The sequence below is a fragment of the Manis javanica genome, chromosome 11, assembly GCF_040802235.1.
Source record: "Manis javanica isolate MJ-LG chromosome 11, MJ_LKY, whole genome shotgun sequence".
Classification (NCBI taxonomy): domain Eukaryota; kingdom Metazoa; phylum Chordata; class Mammalia; order Pholidota; family Manidae; genus Manis; species Manis javanica.
This window is the reverse complement of record NC_133166.1, coordinates 38032239-38047294: the sequence shown is the minus strand read 5'-3', so window position 1 is coordinate 38047294 and position 15056 is coordinate 38032239. Positions and strand designations below refer to the sequence as shown.

The 15056-nt window shown below is 41.7% G+C and overlaps 1 protein-coding gene across 1 annotated transcript in view; it reads left to right on the top strand.

Moving 5' to 3' along the window:
* Positions 1-15056, top strand: part of SERGEF (secretion regulating guanine nucleotide exchange factor) — a 234901-nt gene that overhangs the window by 131122 nt on the left and 88723 nt on the right.

Genomic DNA, 15056 nt, shown 5'->3' with positions numbered 1-15056 from the left:
ATGGAAAAATATATACAATGCTGTAAAAGTGCCCTTAAGAGGTCTCAAATGGTTGTTAGTTGATTAATATAAAACTGTTTTGTTTGCTCATAAAATTAAGGCTGACAGATTTAGAATCAAATTCAGAAAATTTTGGAAGAGTTATTTTTCTTTCCTTCTAAAAATGAAAGATAAAAGAGGTCTGGAGAAAAAAGATTGTTTCCCTACCTTTTCAACAGTTTCCCACTTCCCCTTTTGTTTTTCTGGGCCATCAAATCTCCAGTGGTCAAAGCGGCAAGTGCACCAGCAAATAAGTGTCTACTTTGTCCAAGATACTAAACATAAATGTTGGATTCAATCTTCCTGATAGTCCTGTGAGGTTATGCTGTAATTTCAGCTATGCAGATTAGGACAATGAGGCTTAGAAAGTCTTGGTAACTTGGCCAACTTCACAGAACTACTAGGCCAGAGGCCTAAAGGTAAACTTCCTCTCACCTGGACTTTTTAGGTATCTTCCTGACAGTCTGTGATTGAGAGCTCCTGCTCTGTCCCCCCTGCCATGCAGCCTTCCTGCTCCTAGTGGCAGAGGGTGACAGCTTGTGTTTATAGCTTCACATTAAAACTGCTAGCACGAGTAATTCATTCAAAAATATTTGACTTTTGTTTTGCTTGAAGACAGGGCCAGATTTATGAGTTCCTCATCATCATTGCTGCTTGCTATTTATTTAAAATACTTTAAAAAAGTGTTATATTGTTGTGTTAAATACTGAACCCTACCACTATGGCCCCTCTATAAATGGGACGTATTGTTAAATGGAACTTGACAGGAGATATTTGTGTAGCAAAGCTTTCTGAAAACTTGGTTTCTCTCCTTTGGAATATGTTTTAACGTTTCAACGTATGTATTTGATAGAATGTTTACCCACATTAGGGGTTAATGGGCCCTCAGTCTATTAAAGTGGAAGAGAAAGAAATGAACATGCATGTGTGTTTTGTGAGAGGGCCTTCCCAGTTCCAGTGCTGGGCCGAGGGTGCAGATAGAGACAGAAAAGTAAGACGGAGGGGAATGGGACCAGTCAACCCACCCACCCCAACCCACCTTTCTCTCACTGTAAATCAAATTGTATTTCTATCACTATAAGTCAGATTTATTTTTCTTAGAGTTCCCTATTAGCGGGATCACACACTGTGTACTTTTTTGTGTCATTCAGCACAATATTTTTGGGATTCATCCATGTTATGTGTATCAGTAGAGTGTTCCTTTTTTTATTGATAAGTAGTATTCCATTATATGATTGTACCACAGTTTATTCATTTACCCATTGCATTAGTTTTCTCTGGTTGCATAACAAATTACCACAAAGGTAATGGCTTAAAACAGCATCTCTTTATTAGCCCATAATTCTATAGGTCAGAAGTCTGGGTGGGCTGTGTTGGGTCTGTTAGAATTTCATAAGCCAAAATCAAGGTATCAGCTGGGTTGGAGTCTTGTCTGGAGACTCTAGGGAATAATCTGTTTTTATGCTCATCTGACTTGTTGACAGATTTCAGTTCCTTGTGGTTATAGGACTGAGGTTCAGTTTCCCTGCTGGTTGTTGGCTGAAGGTGGTTTTCAACAATTAGATGTTGCTCTCCAGCCCTTGCATATGGCCCCTCCAACTTCAGCACTAGCAATGGTGCCTCAGATCCTTCTTGTGCTTTGAATCTTCTTGAATTCCCCTTCCATCCACCAGAGAAAACTGTTAAGGTTCTGTGTGATTAGATTAGGTCCACCTAGATACAGCCCTTCCATTTTGGTAGACTGTCATTTTTTTGAATGGCCTTTCTGATATTAAGCTGTACTTTGGCATTTTAAGTATTTCTATCCATTGATCATTTTTCTGCCATCTCATTGTGCAACTCAATTCCCCTTCCCCTGGTCCTGTGGACCTTGTATCACTCAAGTTTTCTCCAAATCGAAACGTTCATTTTTTTGTCCTTTATTTTTTATATGACAGGCTGTAGCACAGCATTAAGTGTACACTCAGAAATCATACATAGTTGGATTTAAATTCAGTTATGCCATCTTCTAACTGTGGTATTGAAAAGTTAACTTCTCTGAGCCTTGGTTTCCTTATCTGTGCATACCTTATAGGATTAATTCACAGATTAAATAAACTAATGCTTGCAAAGCTCTTAATAAACACTTTCCCTGTTACATTATATGCACCCAGTATATGTTAGCCAGTATTATTATTATCATATTGTTACTCTTTCTCCTTTCCCCTTTTTCTTCTGGATGTGATCTGTCTTGTCCTTGACCCTAATAAAATGTACTGCCTGAATTGTACAAGTGCCTTGAAGAAGTTTATAGTCCTTTATCCAATAATTCTACTTTAGAAAATGTATCTCAAGGAAATAATCAGAAATGTAGGCAAAGATTTTTGTTCAAGGATGTTTATCACAACACAATTTATAGTGGCAAAATATTGAAAGCAATCTAGGTGCCCAGCAGTAGGGAAATAATAAAATTAGCGTACATTCCTATGATGCTATAAAGCTGTGAAAATCACATTTTCAGTGAAAGGAATGACATGAGACACGTAACATTATGTTAAGTACAAAAGTCATGATAGAAAATGGAATATATAGCATGACCCCAACTGTGTTTCTGAAATTACATATATTTTATTCACACACAAATATTGATAGGGAAAAGATTAGAAGGAAATATACCATGTGTTAGTAGTAGGTGGTGGGATTATAAGTATATTTATATTTTATTTTCTTTATTATATTTTTTTGCAAAAACTGTATTATTTTATAATTCAAAAAAATTAATAAACTTTAATTGTGTGTATCGCAGAACAGAACCTGTCTTGAACCAGAAAAGTTGCAGTGACATCAGTAGATCAAAAAGGTACCTCTGATGATCACTCAGCTGGGAACTAGGCTAAAGGCAGTGGGATTCTAGCAAGCTGCCCTGGGGACAGGACAGCAGCCCTCATTAGACTGTTGACTTGTGGAGCTGCACCTAGGAAGGAAGTGTCTCAGGCTGTGTCACACATGGCACCAGTCAGGTGCAGCAAATACAATCGTTATTCTGAGTGCTGTGTTCACTGTTACAGGGCACATGCTTAAGTAATGATAAGCTTGATCTCCCTTTCATATAGTACCTGCATTCTTGACCTTTTTAGTCCTAGAAGACTGAAGTTTTAGAATCTGGCTCTATAGATTCTGTATTATTTTGTTCTGATTAAAAAAGCAAATGCACCCTTAGTGGGAGGGGCCCCAGGGTCCCAGCAGGCCTGTTGTGCAGCTGTGGCAAATGTTCTTGGGGCTTGTGCACAAATGGCTCAGAGTGAGCCCGTTGGATTGTTTTTGTTGTTACGATTGTTGGAGTTGAAATTGAGACAGGAGGGGACTGTACTATCTCCCTCTACACACTAGGGGGGGCCCACCTTCTAACTGTTCCCACACTGAGGCATTGCCCAGGGGCTTTTCCTCAGGCTTTGGGGGTCAGCCTGTCACATCTTGGGAGGCCCTTCCGTTTATCCACTGACTCAGATTCTGAACATCTGAAGGACCACCTAGTTTCTGAACTCAGCCATTACCTACAGAGCTCAAAGCATCTAGAAGACTCTAGTTAAGGAGTTCAGGAAATTCAGAGATAAATCCAATGTCATTCATGTAGAATTTCCTGAGTGCCTGTTCTGTGTCAGATGCTGTGACACAGACTCACTTCTGTGTCAGATGCTGTGGCAAGGACCACCGATGAGTGACTTCAATTTAACAAACACTTGGTCAGGACCTACTATGTGCAGAGCACTGTGCAAAGCACTGAGGAAAGAGATTAATGAGATGCAGCCCTCATGCTTCAGAAAGTTATAATCTGTGTAATCTGGGCAGAGACAGACACGCAAACCACTTAATAAGTGGGATAAGCGCTCTTTCTATATAGCAGGGCCCAGAGGAGGGGCAATTACTTCTGAAGTGGCTTGGCCACTTATTAGCTACATGCTTTTAGTCAAGGTATTTAACCACTCTATTCCTCAGTTAATCTACCAAATGAAGATATAATGAGTTAATTCACATAAAATGCCTAGAATGGACTTTAGTAGTCAGTGAATGTTAGCAATCCCTTTCCTTCTCCTCTCTCCCTCCATCCCAGGGTTGAGAGGTGAATGTTACCCTGCATGAGCTGGACATGATGAGTGGGCTGGTGGGATGCTATGTATGGGGTCTGATGAGGCCAGAATGTAAGAATTTGTGTATAATTCTACTGGGGAAAGAAGCTAGAGAACCACACTACGTCCAGACCAGGAAAGATCTTCAATACTAGACAATGGAATTCTGTCTTGGGCAATGGGAAGCAAAATAATCCATGTGTACTTGAGGAAGAGCATTTTGGCAGAGCAGGAAGAGATTGGGGAGGAGGGGCACCAGGGAAGCTGCTGCAGAATTCCCGGCAAGAGCTAAGGGCACAACTAAGACTCAGACCATTTAGCTGACTCACTCTGTGACTGAGGCTGAAGAAGAGATTTAATTCTCTTTTTGCATGCCTCGGGGTTTCTTGCTGAAGGAACATTGGTTTGAGTGACCGTTTATTCCATGTACCCCATAAATTTTAATATTCTGAGATTATGTTCAGCCTTCTGACCTTAAGGCTGATCCACTTAGCTGTACTCATGGCATTGTGTGTGAGTTGGGCACATCACAGGACTTTCTGCGCAGGGAGATCAGTGGCCTGAGATTATGTTCAGCCTCCTGACCTCAAGGCTGATCCACTTAGCTGTGCTCATGGCGTTGTGTGTGAGTTGGGCACATCACAGAACTTTCTGTGCAGGGAGATCAGTGGCTTGCACAGTGCTGGGCAGCTGTGGAACCTGCCAAAATCTGAAATAGCCTCATTGCGGAGGAGCCCTTATGAAAAGAGGCCTGATTATTTAAAGTCACATTGAAAATTACCTTGCTATTGATTGTATTTAAACGTGTTTTCCAGAGGCCATATTATATAAAAAGAGTTAAGATATCAAGGGAATGGAAGGAACATTTGTTGAACTACCTCTCAGTATTAGGAGCTGGACTGAGTGCTATGGCATATTCAATCGCATTGTATCTTCACAGTCCTGTGAGGCAAGTATTACTACACCTGCTTTACATGAAGAAAGGAAGGCTCACAAAGTGCAGGCCTCATGCCCAAGGTCAGACGACTTAACAAATGTCAGACTTTGGACCAGGCTCTTAATCTCCATGTGTCTTAATTTTCTCATCTGTCTTCCATACATTTACCTATTTGCTCCATCCACCTGTACGAAACCAGCCCAGTGTACCACAGTCCTGCTTGCTACCTTCCTTGTAGAGGATCCAGCTCCCCTCCAGGCCTCAGCCATCCAGCTGGCCTCCAAGCCCGCCCTGGGCTGCTAACCCCCGCTTAGCCACCTTCTTCATGTGGGCTCCGATCCTCCACTCCCCTGCTTGGCTATCCTCCTCCTCACTTAGGCTTTTGGACTGAATTATTCAGGAAGGAAAGAAAAAAGGAAAGAAGGCTGTATATTTTACTCTGTAAAACTTTTTTCCTTTTCTTTTTTGTTTTAGTTAAAGTAACTCAAATATGGTAAAATGTGCAAACCTTGTATTCAACTCCATTAATGTTTACATGTGTATACCCTGTGTAATCACATAAATTAGGTGCCTCGGCAAGAGTCCCTCATGCCTCTCCTCAGCTATACCCACCCAAAGATAACCACTATTCTGTACTTTCACCATAGATTAGTTTTTACTGTTAAAATTTTTTTGACATAATTCCAAATTCAAAGAGTTGCAAGAATAATCTAAAAAAACTCTCCAAATCCCTCACCCCGACACAACATGTATTACCATTTTACCACATTTGTATGCATTTGTGTTCTCTCTTTCTATTCTGAAATTTTAACTTTGATAGAATAACATTACCTAATCTGCAGAGCATCTTCATATTTCTCCAGTTGTCTCAGTTGTATCTTGTATGGCAGTTTTTCACTTTGATCCAGGATCCAATCTATGAGTCCAGGCTCCTAGATTGCATTTAGTTGTCATGTCTTTTTGCTTCCTTTAATCTGGAATAACTGTTCTTTATCTTTTATGACATTGATATTTTTTAAAGTATAGGACAGTTGTTTTGTATAATGGCCCTCAATTTGCTTTTATCTGATTTTTCCTCATGATTACATTTCACTTAGGCACTTTTGGCAGGAATACTGAATAAGTGATTTTGTGTCTTTAATGCATTACATGAAGAGGCCCTCGATGTCAGTTTATCCCATTATTAGTGATGCTAATTTAGACCACTAGGGCAGGGTGACGTCTGCCTCCTTTCTCTGCTATAAAGTTACCATTTCTCTTTTGTAATTACAAAGTAATCTGTGAAGAAATACTTTGAAACCATGTGAATATTCTGTTCCCCTTCAGACTTTTTTTGTCCAGTAGTTTTAACATGGATTAACGATTCTTGCCTGAATTAACTATTACTACTCCTATTGCAAAATTATTTTCTTACCCAATTATTCCTTTATTATTTCTGACATCATATTATAAGGAAGAGCTTTCCCTGCCCCTCTGTTTATTATTCAGTACATACTTAAGAATTTTTATTTTATTCAACACTTTATAATCTACTAATTTCATTATTTATTTTGATGCTCAGCTCTTCCCTGGTTTAGCCAGTGGAAGATACTTCAGGCTGGTTACTGTATCCTTTTGACACATCCCTGTCATTCTTTGACCACTTCCTTACCTTCTGGAACAAATAGATATTCCAGGCTCAGATTGTTCTTTCCCCATCCTACTTCTGAAATTAACCATTTCCCCAAGGAGCTCTGGTTCCTTTTACTTGAGGAGTATTTGAAAGTCAAGCATGGTACACCCAGTGAACTTACTGCTGCTGGGATGACATTGCGTCTAGGCAATTTCATATTGGTTTAATTTAACCTGCATGTGTGTGCAAAACTGGGACTTCATACTGTACCCCTAATTCAAATCTGATGTTCACAGGCTTCCTCTTTGCCATCTCTCATTCCATACTTATGTTCCCTTCACCCATTGTGAAAACACTGGCTCCCAGCAACATGAATACAGTTCCTCATTTGCACAGTCCTGTAACAAATAACTTCAGAATTAATACTACTATAAAAAAAATGAGTAAGTAGAGTTAAAGATTTTTTTACAGCTTTTTGTTTGTAAACAGAAGTTATTTAGTCAAGTACTGTGTTTAAAAGAGTTACTAGAATTGTTTCTCTTTTCCCCTTCAGGACAGTTATTTATTTTAAATAAGTTCTGCCTATTTTTGAGTTTTGTGGAAATAGAGTCATACAGTATTTACTCTTCTGTGTCTGGTGTCTTTTGTTCACCATTGGTCGTGAAGCTTTATCCATTGTGTTGTGAGTAGCAGCCCACCCCCTGCCCCTATTGTTATAAAGTATTCTGAATATACTACACTTTGTCCATTCTATTTGTGGTGAATATTTGGGTAATTTTATGTTTTTATTTATTATGAATAAAGCTGCTATGAACATTCTTGCACATGTCTTTTGATGGAAGTAAGTAATCATTTGTTTTGGATAGTTGAGTTTCCTGGTATGTGTGTGTGTTTAGCTTTAGCAAACACTCCCAGTTTTTCAAAGCAGTTGTTGAATTTATATTCCTGCCAGCAAGAGATTTCCAGTTATTCTACATACTACCAGCATTTGGTATTGGCAGTCTTTTTAAATTTCACTCTATCTTGGCTATTAGTGCAAGGGTTAAATTGGCTGACCTGAATCAATTAATTACTTGTGCTTGAGATTGGTTGTTCAGCTCACAGGGTTCCATCTTGTTCTCAAGGGTGTAAGTAACTTAATAGTGTGCCTTATCTGAAATCTAGATGCATTGTTGTGTTCCCCAAGAATCAGAGGTACTCTCAAGTTAACTTTGGTATTACAAGGATGGCCCCTGAGTAAGGAAAATATGTGAAGCTAAATGCCTCATAAAAGAACAACTGGAAAGTAATACAGAGCACAAGGCAGCTCAAAAACCTAGACCTTCTTTTGCCCTCTGCAGTAGGTTCAAGAAATCTCACATTCTAGTGACTTAGCTGTTCTTCTCTACTTTGTCTGTTCCTGCTGCTTCTGACTCTTCTGCCTATAACTGCTCCGTTTATTAACCTCCCTTGTGTCTGCTTCTTCCAGTTCCTGTTCCAGCTGCCAACTAGACTAGGGGACTCAATCACTGCAATCCTTTCCAAGCAGAATTTTCACATTAAGCCACTTCACAGGCTGTGGCCAGGCTATGCATTAACCCACTTTGGGACAGATGTCTATCCACACCAACTAGGTGTGGCTACAGGAAGCAGGAGCACATAGTGTGAACAGGGCAATTTAAGAGAAAGGGATTTCCTTAGAAGGACATTATGGGAGAAGCAAGCATTCTGAGTGCCTGACTAGTTTAATGTATATATTCTAATTATTGTATATATTATATTCTAATTCAGTAGACATGTCTCAAGCCTTCTCTTTATCTGCCCATAGAGTAACTGTTGAAAGAAAAAGAAATGAACTCTTCATAGTGAATCTATGTCAGTTCCTAATACTTACAGTTTCCTTTTATATGTTCTCAAATTATATAGTTTATATGTTTTGGACATGTATCTGCAGAACAGGATCAATCTCAAAGTAAATTTTATTGTGTAAATGGAGGCAGATGAAAGGGTTTTGGAGGTATGAGATACACTTGGTTGTTACTAGCTTGCCTGTTTTAAAGATGAGGAAACTGAAGTCCAGAGAGATTTGCCCAAGGTCTCATGACCAGGAGGTTGTAGGATCACACAAATCCAGGTCTTCTGGTTCCATAACTAGAGCTCTTTCCACTACCTCACACTGACTAGGGAGACATATCCTATATATACCCCCATTCCCAAATTATTAACAGTACAAAGGAGATATGATGAAAACGAACGTTAGCCAAGGCAAGGGATAGCATTTGAGAGAAGGCAGATCACCCTGGGGGCTGAGATGGTCTTGGATGCTTCCTTAAGGCAGTGGGTTTTGAACTGGGTCTTATACAGTTGGTCAGGTTTATATTTTTATTTTTTTTAGGGTTGGTCAGGTTTAGAATGGTATGGAGAAGGGAGAACAGTGCAAAAAAGGTACAGAAGTGGGGAAACACAGATTTTCCAGAGACAGAGATTTTCCAGAAGAGACGTGTGTTGCTGAGTTAGTGGGCTTATGTGTAGGAAAGGAGTGAGAGATCAAGTATGGTAGGAAGTTAGGAGGCTTTGAGATTATGATAACTTAAAATTTGCAAAAAAATAACATGACGGAGAGAAGAAAGCTTGAAGTCGCGTGGATGGCTCTCTAGAGAGGAGTACCGGCTGAAGTGAAAGGGACTGAACAAGATGGTAACAGCTGGAAATCAAGACACAGGTTTGAGAGTCTTTGAGAAGGCAGATTAACAGGATGGAGACAGAAAGGTAAAGAAAAGGGTCAGAGAGCTGTCCCTTGAGAGTTTGAGCCTTCGTGACTGGGACAGTCTGGGACCAGCATCAGAAGAGGGGGGCAGTATGTGTAGTATGTAAGCTCACAGACTTTGGGTCAAGGCCACCCCGGGTGTTTAGCCCAGTGTGACCCAGGCCCAGTGATCTAAGTCCTCTGAGTGTTTGCTGGCCGGTTGAGGAGGGAGATAGGTTCCTATGTCTCACCACAGCAGCTTGAGAATGTAAGGCTGTGCAAGTGAAGTGAAAGTCTTTAATGTTACATGCCTAGCATCCAGGTGCTTACCAGATTTTAGCTTTCCTTCCCACCCAATCTCTTCTTCTGAGGAGGTAGTAAAACCTCGTTTAAGCCTAATTTTCTTAGTTATATAATACACTTTTAGGAATTGGGTTTACAGGGTGAATAGGTTCTCCCATGGTGGACTTTGAGTTTGAGGACGGATGGAGCCTCTGGGCCTGGAAGTTTCATTTTTTTGGCGTTCTTCAACATCCAGGCTTCAGTCAAAAATTGAAGCCCTCATAAAGGGATTTAGAAGAGTCTTTGTAAGGGTAGGCACTTTCAGAAGCAAGCAACCGTGCTATGTCTCTGCTCTGGCCCTGACTTTCATTTGACAGGACTGCAGTTTGTCTGTAAGATGTGCCCAGCCTCCCAGCCTGCGTTTCTGACAGATTTGGAAATACTGGTTGTCTCCCGAGAGTTCTACACACAGGGCAACACGGTTTGGGCCGAGTTCTAGCAAAGGCTGAACTTAGACGTCTGTTCCCTTCCCTGTTAACCCAGGGCCAGCGGGAGGCTGCCATTCTGGAGCTGCTGTCGGCACACTTCCCCCACTTGGGCAGCGGTGCTTGCCAAGACTTTCTCTGAGACGCAGAGCCAACGCCTCAAACCCCTCCTCCCTCCAATGAGTCCCTGGAACCGCCACCCCCCAGTGGGCCGCACGTGCCTCTGCACATGCGTGTCACTGCCATAGCATCTGCGGGCGCCTGGCCCCATAGGCACGGAGCGGGGAACCAATCAGGCGGCCCTAAGGGCAGCTGTGCAACCCCGGTCCCAGGGCTGTCATGGGCTGCTGCTTGGAAGACAGAGTGGTGCCTGGCTAGTTGCACAGGACTGGCCTCAGCCCATATCCTCTCCTTGGGATCTCAGTACTTCTTACCCTGGGTCCTGTCCGCATCCTGGCCCACTCTGTTTTCCTCACCCTAATTTCCCGCTGTTCAGAGTTGAGCAATCCGGTGGAATTCCCTGCGAGGTGATCACAGCTTCCACAGGGAGGGCAGGGTGGCTTTGTTGCCATTTTATAGCCATTTTCCCCCAAGAAAAAGCTCCGGAGCAGCTTCTTGATCAGTCCAGAGGTGGGCACTCCTAGCCCCAAGACCTTCACAAGAGCTGATAGGATTTGGCCTGGCTCACTTGCTGGGAGATCTTGTCTCCAGTGGCAGTTGGGGGTTTGAAAATTGTTTTCTGAACCTCTGCCTCTCCAGGCTGAGATGCTTTAACAGAGCAGACCCCCTTAGTGTTTGAGTAGCATTGAGTCAGGACAGCTTTCTACAGCTCCTTTTATTCCCCACCCCTCACCCTTGGGGAGGTGTGCCCCCTTCTCCTGAAGGCCCCTGTCAATAAGCTGGAACCTACTTTTTCTAGAGTGGGGCTGTGCCTTCCAGGAGTGACCTCTGCTGCTCGTCTGCTGCGCTTTGCTGTACTTCGTGTTCCTGGAATAATCCTGCTGTGTTTTGATGCCTATGATCTGTACATTCTATTCTTGTAGTGCTGTTCCCTTTCTGCCCTCACTGTGCATCTCAGCGCCTGTCTCCAGTTCGGCTGGAGTAGCCACACCACCGCTCACACTTGTTTTGGGTCATCTCACCTCTCTGGGCCCCTTATCTTTATGGTCTCCCCATTTCCTACATCATGCCCTGTACTTGGGCCATGTTGTAGAAACATTACTGGGCAGGAGGTCTGAGAGACAGAGGTGCATAGTGCATGCATGGTCCATAAATAGACATCTCATGTGCGATAAGGGCTATGATGCATACTGCAGTGTGAGCAGCCAGGGTGGAGAAGCGGACTCTGCCTTGAGACGTCATGGAAGGCTTTACCAGCAGGTGATGTTTGAGCCATCTTAAAGGATTTAACTAAGTAAACAGGGGAAGACAGGGAATTCCAGTCAAGGAAAATAGCATGCATAAGAGCCTGAAATTGCATGATATTCATGGAGAAAATGTTATGCAGTGTGAGTGGGAAAAAAAGAATATGTTATTTGGGGTTGAGGGTTCATGAGTAGCCAAGGGAAGAAGTGTAACCTGAGAGGTAAGCTGGGACCTACTCATGAGGGCCTTACTATGTAAGCCATAAGTAAGTCCTACTATGTATTTAGACTTTGCCCTACCCACGCAGGGAGCCTTGAAGGGTTTTATACAGGGACATGACATACTCAGATTTGTATGTAAGAAAGGTGAGACACATGTCTGTGAGGGATGGATGGTCTCATCTGTCCTCTAGAAGTTCTGTGAGGTGGACAGGATGATGCTGTTACCTACATTTTACACCTGAGAACAGAGGCTTGAGATGTGAAATGTCTTGCCAGAGGTCTCAGAGCCAGAAAGCAGAGGACCTACGAGCTACCTGGCTTCCTGGCTGTGCATCTCTTTCTCCTGGGCACATTGCCATTGTTAACAGAGCCTTCTAGAAAGCTGCCTGCCCCTGGACAGTGGGTAGTTGCTGACAGGAGCAATATGAAGCAAATGGTCATTGATAGGATCTAGTTGAAGGAGTGTAGCACTGGGATTTTGTGGCCTGTGATGTTCAGTCTCCTGACCTCTATGCCAGTACACAGACAGCAAGAAGCAGGTGGAGAGCTTTGAGCTTCAAGCTCTGCACTGCCTTGACAAAATCCATTCATCACTGTCTTGCTCATTAATTCAGAGCAGCATCTGCTGCCTGATGCTGGCATTTGTCAGTGACTTGTTTTTGGAAGCCCCTGGTTTTCAAGGTTGGTCAGCTCTGCAGTCCCCAGCCCCAGGGTGAGCCCTGGCAGTCAGAGGCGGGCACTTTGTCTGTATTTTGTAAAGTGAAATGACTTCATTTTTTAAAAACAAAACTAACATGATCTAACAGTACAGAACATGAGCTCAGAGGTCAGGCAGACCTGGGTTTTAGTTCTGTGGCTGTCACTTAGGTATGGAAGTTTTTAATATGGATGAGCCTCGGTTTTCCTACCTCTAAAATGAGCAAAGTCAAACCCACCTGAAAAGATGACTGTGATGACTGAGATGAGATAATGTTTACAAAGTGCCTTGGTGTGATGCTTGGCGCTTTCAAGTCCTCAATGTATAGTGGCTTTAATTCCTGCTCTTATTTCTGCCACCACCATGACTAACTGCTGCTACCACCATAGTTAAAGAATATTTGAAAAATAGAGAATAGAAGAAAAACAGATCTCAACAATGCTACCACCATGATGCATCCACCCTTATAATTTAGTAATATTTCCTTCAGCCTCAGAACATTTCCCACTATTTCAGAACATTAGTTTCATGGCATATTCATTTTATAGCCAGGCAGAGTTTTTTTTTCCCTCCAGTGGGAATTGCACTATATTTTTTTCTTATTTTTAATTGATTTTTTTCTGATTATAAGAATAGTGTATAAACTCAGCATAGACAAAAGCAAAAGGTAAAAACATACTCATAAAGCCTACCTCATTTCTAGCCCAGAGGCTATCACTGTAAACATTTTGCTGTATCTCCTTCCAGCCTTTCATTCATGTTTTATTATAGAGTTGAGATCATATCACATATATAATTTTAAGTGATTTTTCAGTTCATAGGATAGAGGAGTATTTTCCTTTATTGTAAGCAGCATTTTCAAAGGCTGCATATTAGTCCATCAGATGGCTCTACCAGAACTTACATAAGCAGTGCCCTATTGCTTTTTCCAGTTCTTCAATCTGAGCATCTTCCCATGACAGAACCTAAGACACCAGCCTCAGTATAACCAGGAAGCATATAATGAACTTGTGCAGTGTATATGAGCATGAGGCATGGTAGGGCCCCTCATAAATCAGAAAAAGAGACTGCCTCAAAGTTGCTCAGAGACTAGATAACCTGGAAATATTTACTGGGGTAAAATATCCAGGGGCTTCTTTGCCACACACTATGAGGGAGTCCACCTAAGTGTGGATAGCTGTATGCCCTATGGAAGCTGGGATCTGGGGGACACAGCTTTTAGAAAGGAAGTCTTGCTACCTTTTTTCACTTACCAATGTGTTATTTGGCCTCTAACACTCATATGCCTTTTGAGCTTGTTCCCTAGACTGTTGGAGGCTTGGGGTAATTACGTTTGGAAATCACTTCCAAGTGGTTTTCACTGTGAAGGAGTGAGAAGATAAAGTATTAAGAAAGGAGTTGGGAGAATCAGAGAGGGTCTAGTCTTGTTTTGACACACACGTGCTCTGGCACCTGAGGCAAGTTATTTCCTCTTCCAAGCCTCTGTTTTCTCCTTGAAATGTAGGAAGATTTGACTAGATGATCTCCAGGGCTCTTCTAGCATTGATGTTCTATAATTACTTGAAGCCTCCCTCTTGCCAGAATCTAAAGTGAACCTCCTGATAAAGGTTGCAGGATGCTTCTCCAGAGCCGAAGTTCCTTTTAATTAGTATCTGGGGAACCATTTATGCTTTTATATTCCCAATCACTTCCTCCTGTTAGTAACTGGAATTGCAGAGACCAAAAGACAAGAAGTGTCTCTCACTGGGTGAAAACATTGGATTCAGAACCCCAAGTGATTTTCTCTTATGTATTAGGTATTTGGTCTTTTAAGTATTTTGTTCTTTCATTCATTTTCTCATTTAGGAGATGTTAACTGAGTCCCAGGCCTTGTATAATCCATCTGTGCAATACAGAGTGAATGAGACTCAGCTCTGTTCTCAAGACACACACAGTCTAGTGAGGAGACAGGAAAAAACGTTAAAGGCAACAAGAAAATTGCTACAATGGGGGTACATATAAGTTGCATAATAAAAGGAGTGCTTGAATCTGCCCAGAAGCAACAGCAAAGGAGTCTCAGTGGGTTCTTTGATATCTTAAAGGATGAGTAGAAGTTTTCTAGGTAGGTAGTTGAAGAAAGGGCCTTCCATGCAGAGGAACAGCATGTGCAAAGCCCAGAGGGGTGAGAGAAAATGATGGGTTTGAAGAACCACAGATAGTTTGTGTGGCTGAAACATAGAAAGGAGAGCGAGCAGATGAGGAAAAGCCAAGCATTTTTCCTTGGACAAGTCTCTTTTTACTGAATTCTTTGCTCATTTGATTGTCCAGATAAGAGTGATGAACTTCTTAGTTCAGTTTTCAAAAACTGTCATTTATATTGCCTTGTAATTTCCACTTTTATAGTAACACATGTTTATTATAGAAAGTTTGAAAGATACAAGAAATGTAGAAAATTTCACTCATCGTGTCATTGCCTAAAGACATTCAACATCTTCATATGTTGCCATTTAATGTTGTTTTTTTCTCTCTCTTTTTTTGTTTTTCTGTAATTGTGTGTTGTAATTTTAGTCTTAACTTTTGTATATGGATGCTCCTTTTTAACCTACGT